A 7,627-nucleotide genomic window follows, 5' to 3' on the forward strand; every position below is an offset into this window, starting at 1 on the left:
AAAGAAGATTTCTGGAACTTAGGAACGTACATTTTATTATTTGAGGTCTTTACTGCAGGTACTATTTATCATTTATCATACATAAAAGTCGGCACATTCTCAAGAGAATTCTGTAGTTTTCACATTTTACTTTTGTGTGGGATACATCCGAGGATCAAGGGGAAGCTCTAACAAGCAGCTATGTTTCTGTATCGCAGCAGGACAACCACATGGATGATTAACATAATGCTATATGCTTACTATTTTGGCAATCATTAAAAAAAAAACTTCTCTCAAAGATGTTGATGATGCAGGTGTCTGATGATTTCATAGCACGTCTCTTTCATTCAAAGGATATAATGTAACAATTTGTAAAGGAATTGAAAGTAATTTGGGAAATAGGGAATACAGAAAAAAGAGAAAAGAAAAGGTCCAGGTTTTTTGTTTTGGTTTGTTTTGATTTTGAGAAAAAGCAATACAGAAAATAGGCAACAGTCACTGAGATTCAGTGAAGTACAGATGTTTGGGAGACCGAAGACATACCAAGGTCTTTGTAATTTTATACTTTCTGTCCACATGGGTACCCTACTGTGGAAGCTACTTTGTTACCTTGATCCTGTAAAAACTAAGATACCCTTTTCTAGCCCCTAAAAGTGTTATTGACTAATAGCTCTGGACTGTTTTTTTTTTCCGGGGGGGGGGGCTTTATCTAGGATTCTTTTAAGAGATCCACTCTGTCCAAACTTCTGCCTTTGTCCATCTGTTCAATGGATGGTTTAAAGTTTTGGCTCCTTACCTACATTTTAGACAATTCTTGAGGGTCAGCCCATTTCCAGAGCAGCTCATCCACATAACAAAAGCCCTCGGAGCAATAGCCTTGTAGTTGAGTTCTCTCTGTGACTAATCTTTATCTTGGGTGTTGAGATTCAGAACATGCCTCAATAGGTTTGTTACATGCAAATTTCTGCTTCATGGGGAATCTGGGATAAGTCATGCCTTGAAGTGTTTATGGAAAGTATAAAGTAGCCATGTGCCACCTTTCTCCATGGATAGGCGATTGTCTTCGTCCACTCATTTAAAGGTTGTTTATTTACATTGTAAAATGATTGTAAATGAAGAGGCCATCTTTGCCTGGATTTATCATTAAGAACTCCATTCCATATAACATTGGGTGAATGTTACACCTTTCAGTTTTTCTGAAATCATGATGTGTTGATCTGACAGATTTATTTTGTCAAACAAAATATGTTCCTTTTAAAATATATAGGCAATGGTGTTCACTTTGGTAGCATGTCTACTAAATTTGGAGCAATACAGAGAAGATTAGCGTGGCCCTTGCACAAAGATGACATGGCAATTTCTGAAGTATTCCATATTTTAAAATAAATAAATAAAATGCAGGTAATTCATTCTTAGCTTTTTCAACTTTACATGTTTTAAACAAGATTTTCAGGCTCAACAAAATCATTTGTAATTTTCCTAGGGTTGGGTTAATTTATACATTGTGGTTTGGGGGGAAAGATTGCCTTTCAACCTTTGGGCATCCTGATCTATACGCATGGCTTATATTTTCACATAATCTAGTCTTTAATTTGTATCAGTAAGATTTCATAACTGTCTGCATTGAGTTATCAGACATCTATTAGTAGATTGATCCTCAGATATTCCTTAGATTAATTTTGTTATAAATGTTAAATATTTTAATAGATTTCAGGGGAAGGTGTGTTCATATGTTTGAGGAGGCAGATATCTCCAAGTCTTTCTGAGCAGACTGTCTCTGAGGATGAAAACTTTGAACATTGCATCTATTGTCTGAATACAGAGCTCATTTTGTTACATGGACCAACTGCCCTTTGTCCTACAGTTTTAATATATACTAAAGACCTTGCATTTAATGGATTTGCACATTGGACTTGAAGCTAACTAACAAGAATGTTAGGGGACAAAGGTACTTGCTGCTGGGCCTGATGACCTGGGCTGGTTACCAGGACACAATGGAGGGAGACAGCTGACTCCCAAAGGTTGACCCTGACCTTTAATGTGCCCTCTTCTACAAACAAAGAAACAAACAAGCAAGCAAACAAACAAATGTAATAAAATATTTTAAAAATAAATTTTAGCTGGCCTCCACATGTGACCTCCCCTCAATACATGTAAAAATTTTAAAGATAAATTTTAGTCTTTGATTTTACTTATACACAGAAATGTAATTGTTTTTTCCTCTATGATTTATCTGACATTAACAACCATGATAAACTTGATCATTACAAGTCATTTGTTAAAAATAGTGGTTTCTTTGCAGTTTTTTTTGTAGCCTTGATATGCTCTTAATTTCATTATGGATAATAAAGTTTTTAATTTTTATTTTCTAGTCATTGCCTTCTTTAGTGATGTTAGTGTCCACTTTGTCTTATTCTTGTTCTCAAAAGGAAAGTTATAAATTTTCTACTGCTTAAGTGATGTTGAAATTTAATATTTATACATAATCATGGTGGATAACTTTGTTTATCCATTTATATTTATTTATAATTTTCCATTTGCTTTTGGGCCTTGAAGGCTGATTTATGTTGACATCAATCATATTCCTTTGTTCCTGGATTCCAACTGGGTTCAACCATTAGCAGGTTGATATATTTCCTTTGGAGCATCTTCTTGCTGGGGATGAATCTTCCTTGTTGTTCCAGAGAGCAGGCAGACTAGTGTGCCATGTCCAGTTGATAAGGGTAAAAGGAGTCCCCTGAAGATGACTTTAGAAGGATGTAACTGAGATGAACAAATTGAACTAGATGTCTCTGGGAATTAGGGAGGTATAGGAATTGCAAAAGCATTTTAAAAATTACTTTACATATTAATGCTTCTTTACATTTGTAACTGTAAACACCCCTTGTGTTATTTTCCTGTAAATAAGCAAGGCACTGGGGATGGATCAATTTGGCTCCCTAATTAGCAGTTATTGAACTCTCTCTTGCTGCCTGGGTTGCCTTGATCAAAAGGAATATCAACGTCAGGGCCAGCTGGTCTACCCTTATGCCAGGATGAGTCGTTTGGAATGCTCCACAGATGCCTTTGAAACGATTATGCAGAAGATTGAAGTTGATTGCCCTGGCACTTGAAGCCACTGCCCCAGCCAAGGCTGTTGGAAACAGTTGTGTAGTGGTCGCTTTGCAAGCATAAACCTCAGGAAACCTTTTCACCTCCACTAGAGGTGGAGCAAGTCTCCTGTGGAAGGTCTGCTGTGACTGGTACTAGGGAAAGAGGCCAGAACTGGACCAAAGCACAAACCTTAATGACTCCGAGTGGTGTTTACATTTGAGGCTGTGATAGGTCCAAAGAAGTGTATGATTGGTCTAAACACCCCCTTTCAGGCTGTAGAGGCGGGCTCATCGAGACACTTGTGTGTTGCAATGTCAAGTCGCAGAGATTTTCCAAGACCACCTTCAGTATTGTGGGCTGAACTTGTAACAGAAAGTAAGCAAGTTCACTCAGAGAGCCTGATGGCCGCTTGTTGGATGAAAAAATGACAAACCCTACATCAGCTAGATAGCTGAGGACCCTGGGTGTGCTTCACAGGTAGACTAGACACTTCCTGGCTTTATACCCTCAACACTGGGTTCCCGTACAGCTCACCTTGCATTCTTAAGTCCTAAGAGCCCAGCTCCAAGTACAGAATGTCTGCACCCACAGCTTGATAGATAAAGAGATTTCAGCAGCCTTAGAGATGGTCCAGGATGTTCGAACTTGGCTTCTTGCCAAGCATTGGTATCCCAGGCGATCGAGTTTTCGTGCATCGTTCATTTTCTCAGCCCTGGCTTCCATGTGCAGACTGTCAGGCTTCATAGTTTGATAGCTGAAGAGCTAACGATGGGTCCCACCTACTAGTGACCCTTTACCTCCAGGAATCCCGCCTGCAGCATATGTTTGCACCTCAGTGGTCCTGGCCACACCCAGAACCCAGTTCCTAAGCATCCTGATACTTGACTCTCATCCCAGTTTCAGAGTGCAGTCCTGACCAGAGGCAGGCACCCCAAGTCCGTTCTTCCTGTAGCCAGCTGCGGGGCTACTGAAGAACCAGCTCAATGGTTAAAGCGCAGTAAGGAGAAAAAACTAGAGGAAACAACCTGAAGTTCCTTCCTAAAAAGAAGAGCCGTTAGGTCTTCAGGGGCGAGGGTTCCAGGAATAAGCAGGCCGAGTGCTGTTACAGTAGCCACTGCAGGCGCCAAGGGTCCCAACACCCCCTGCCTGAATGGAGGCTATCACATTAGAGGGTGCCATTTGCTGTCTCTTCAGTCTGCTGCCACTGCCGTCTCCAACCTTGGAGGGAACTGAAAGCTGCCAGAGTCCAGTATATGCAGCCCTCCCAGCCTCTCAGTGATTTCTACACAAGTAGATGAAAGCTGACGGCTGATGAGACGCTCTCAGATTTATATCCAAGCTTCCCAAAGTCAACATGTTGCTTTCTTTCTCTTTGCCTTTTCCATATCCTAAACGGCACGAAGTGAGGGAGAGGCCATGCAGGAATGTCTTCGAGTATTTCTTAATATTTTTCCCATGATTGATAAGAGATGTGAGTCCCTGTCTTCATGGAATCTCATTTTACTTAATAATAAGCTATGTACATAATTTTAAAATATGATTTTATAAAAATCTTCATTGTTTCTCTCAGCTTCCCAGGCTGAGTCTACGTATATGTATTTTAAAAATCAATTTAACACTTTCAATCGCAAAATAAGATGATAGTGATAACGGAAATAAAATTGTCTTTATAATTTCATTATGCAGAGGGATTTGGTATTTCAATCTTTCCATGTTCCCTTCAATTACATATTTACAGGCAGAAAGTTATAACAGCACAGACAACTATGGATTCTTCTTTTTAGCAGTCACTGTTGTGCATCTGCCCTCAAATTCAGTAGACACCAAGGTGTCCTTAATGATTTTTCTAGTGTTGAATTTTTATACTTTTTTATATTTTAGTTTAGAAGTAATTCTGCAATGAATGCAAATTTTCAAAAAGATAAACTTTGTTTTTAAAGGAATTATTTAGAGAAATTTAACTATAAAATAGACAATCTATGCAATTGTTGCTTCAGTATTATAGCTTTTGAAATGTCAACAATAATTTCCTTAAGCCATATGCAGTAAAGTAGCTCTTATAATTGACACAGTAGTTTTTTGTCATCAGAATGAATGAAGTGAGTTTCCTCCATTGGTCTGAATGCTACAGTTTTAATAAAAGTTTTTCAAGATTTTCTGATTTCTCTCTTTGTCTTGGTTGCTTGATATGAAATGCAAGCAAGACTTAAACTTTAATTATGTTAACGTAAAAGCAATGTGCTCTATGTAGTAAAACATTTACTGAAACATTTAGAGACTGGTTCACTTGGGCTCACAGTTCAAAGAAATGTAGTTGGTGTGGTGGGGAATACACAGCAGCGGGAATTTGGTTGATGCTGTGTTGCGGGAGGTCCTTCTGCCCCTCCAACCAATAGCTGCTGTGATACCAGCCCATTGGGGCGTGGTCTCTCTCTCCCTTTAAAAAAGCGGCTATTTCCTCTGCTCGCTCTCTTCACTTACTGCTCCGCTGGAGACTAGACTCCCTTCCTGGTTGCGCAGAGGGCTGTTGTCTGGGACGGTGATCTGTAAGTTTTTTCCCCTTTAAATAAATAACACCCTATTAATCATAACTCCAAACTGGTGTGGCCTTGTTCGTGACTTACGCCTTCAGTGCTGCTGCTGACCAGGCAACGGAGAAAGGGCATATCCCTGCTCATTCTGCTTTCTCCCTTCCAATCCTTTTTTTTAGTCTGGTATCACATCCTGGGATGGTGCCTCTCATATGCAGGGTCCTGCTTCCTTTCTCAGTTAAACCTTTCTGGAAACAGGCTTGGAAACGCACCTTATTAATGCCTTAGACATTTTTTAATCCAATTAATTTTAGAATAGAAATTATCCATCACCTGTAGTTAAGACACAAAATATAGCTGTGTAACTAGAAAAAAAATAGAGAATTATAGCTAGAAAAAGAAAAACAATTTTTTTCAATTATGTTTTCTGAAGCCAATTTCTTGAGTTGGTTTGTTTCTGTTTGGTTGCTTCAAACCCTATCCTCCCACTGGAGAACTCTCTTTATCCTTAGGGCTGTTTATAAAGCAATTGTGCCTTCATAAGAACAGGTCTGATATATGTAGTCACTCTCCAAAGCCAGGGAAAACAGCAGAGATGGCTTTGTTGGGATGTGGTAGCTGAGCTGGGGCACATCTGTGTGTCCCTTGTCTTTGGAGATGTGGTGGCTCACTTGTGCCTCCCCTCGCCTTAATCCCATGCAGTTCTTTGCTGCACAGGTGTTATGAAAAGAACAAACATGGCAGGTAAGTGAGAGTGAGATTCTGGAGAGTAGGCCTCTTTGCTGCGGTGTTTTTATATTTGTGATTATAGGAGTGATGCCAGTGTATCTTAAATCGTCATTGCAGTTCCTCCATGCCATATTACCTCAGATGTGCTTGTGTGTAGCTGTGAGAGAAATCCGTGTGTGCTATAGCCAGTTTGTATTTTTATACCGAATGTGGGAAATGATGCTTCTTGTTTTCCTAAATGCTTCCGCTGGGAGGAATTACCACATCTGGCTGTGAGTCCCTTCCTCGAGCCAGGCATGATTTGGTCATCTGTGTATATCAGGGCTTTCTCAGTAATCAGTATTGTCAGAATGACTGTGAAGCAGACGTCTCTTTTTTTTCTGAAGCGGGATGAAACAAAGCAACTTAGTCTGGTTAAACTGACCTAGGAGACAGGGGAGCTAAATCGGTATTATGCACTGAAAACGATGAGACTTTGCTTAGGTGCCTTCATCACCAAAGAGTGCGGTGCAAAGCAGTAAGCTGCCCACGTGTTTTGCTTCTGGGCTAGCAGGTGTTTGTGTTTGGCATGGGGATTCTGGGATCAGTGCATCTCTTTTTACTGATTGGGAATTTTACCCTCTGATACCTGATACCTGTCTCTGTGCTGTTTGTATTCTCCTTGCTTGAGTCTTTCTTTTCTTAACTTTTTATTAAGTATCCATTCCAAAATAAGCAACCTGACTTAAGGAGACAAATGGGGGGGGTGACTCTTGCCTACACTTAGGTTATAGAGCCAAGGCTGCCAGATTCACACAGGGAGGTGAAGGTCTAAACCCAGAGTGAAAATAAAAATTAAAATAAAACATTCCCATGGGAAAAAAAAAAGTCACTTTTGAGAAGGGCTATGATCAAATTTTACAAAATATTCTCTCTTTCAGAGGCATTTGCAAGTAGTCTGAGGAGAGAAGCTGGGGTCAGGTTGTGGGTAGATTAACCATATTGGAAAACTCTCTCTATTAGTTAACTTTTAAAGCCTTGTCAAGATGTCATTTGAAAGATACTTGAAGTCCAATAAAACCAGAACTGCAAATCTTACATAGTTAGCAATTATACTGCCTTGATGTGTGGACTCGCTTATACCAGTACTAGTTCTCAGTTACTCAAAGTCTAGACAATCCCTAGAAACCCTTAGGAAATGTGTTTCAGTACTTACTCTCCACATTATTCTTCCTCTTTCTAGTCTTTTCTACTTTTATCTCATATACTTTGAGATTTAAAGTTCTAGCTTCTTCATATGAGAGTAAAGATGTAGC

General features: G+C 39.6%; 1 non-coding gene across 1 annotated transcript; it reads left to right on the forward strand.

Annotated features, from left to right (window-relative positions):
• The first annotated feature begins 1,252 nt into the window (after nucleotides 1-1,252).
• LOC126491533 (U6 spliceosomal RNA) lies at nucleotides 1,253-1,359 on the forward strand. The gene has a single exon (XR_007589418.1). It is a non-coding gene; the product is annotated as a U6 spliceosomal RNA (small nuclear RNA).
• The last annotated feature ends 6,268 nt before the right edge of the window (nucleotides 1,360-7,627 follow it).

The sequence above is a fragment of the Alexandromys fortis genome, unplaced genomic scaffold (assembly GCF_014885135.2).
Source record: "Alexandromys fortis isolate MF-2015 unplaced genomic scaffold, M_Fortis_MF-2015_v1.1 scaffold_279, whole genome shotgun sequence".
Classification (NCBI taxonomy): Eukaryota; Metazoa; Chordata; class Mammalia; order Rodentia; family Cricetidae; genus Alexandromys; species Alexandromys fortis.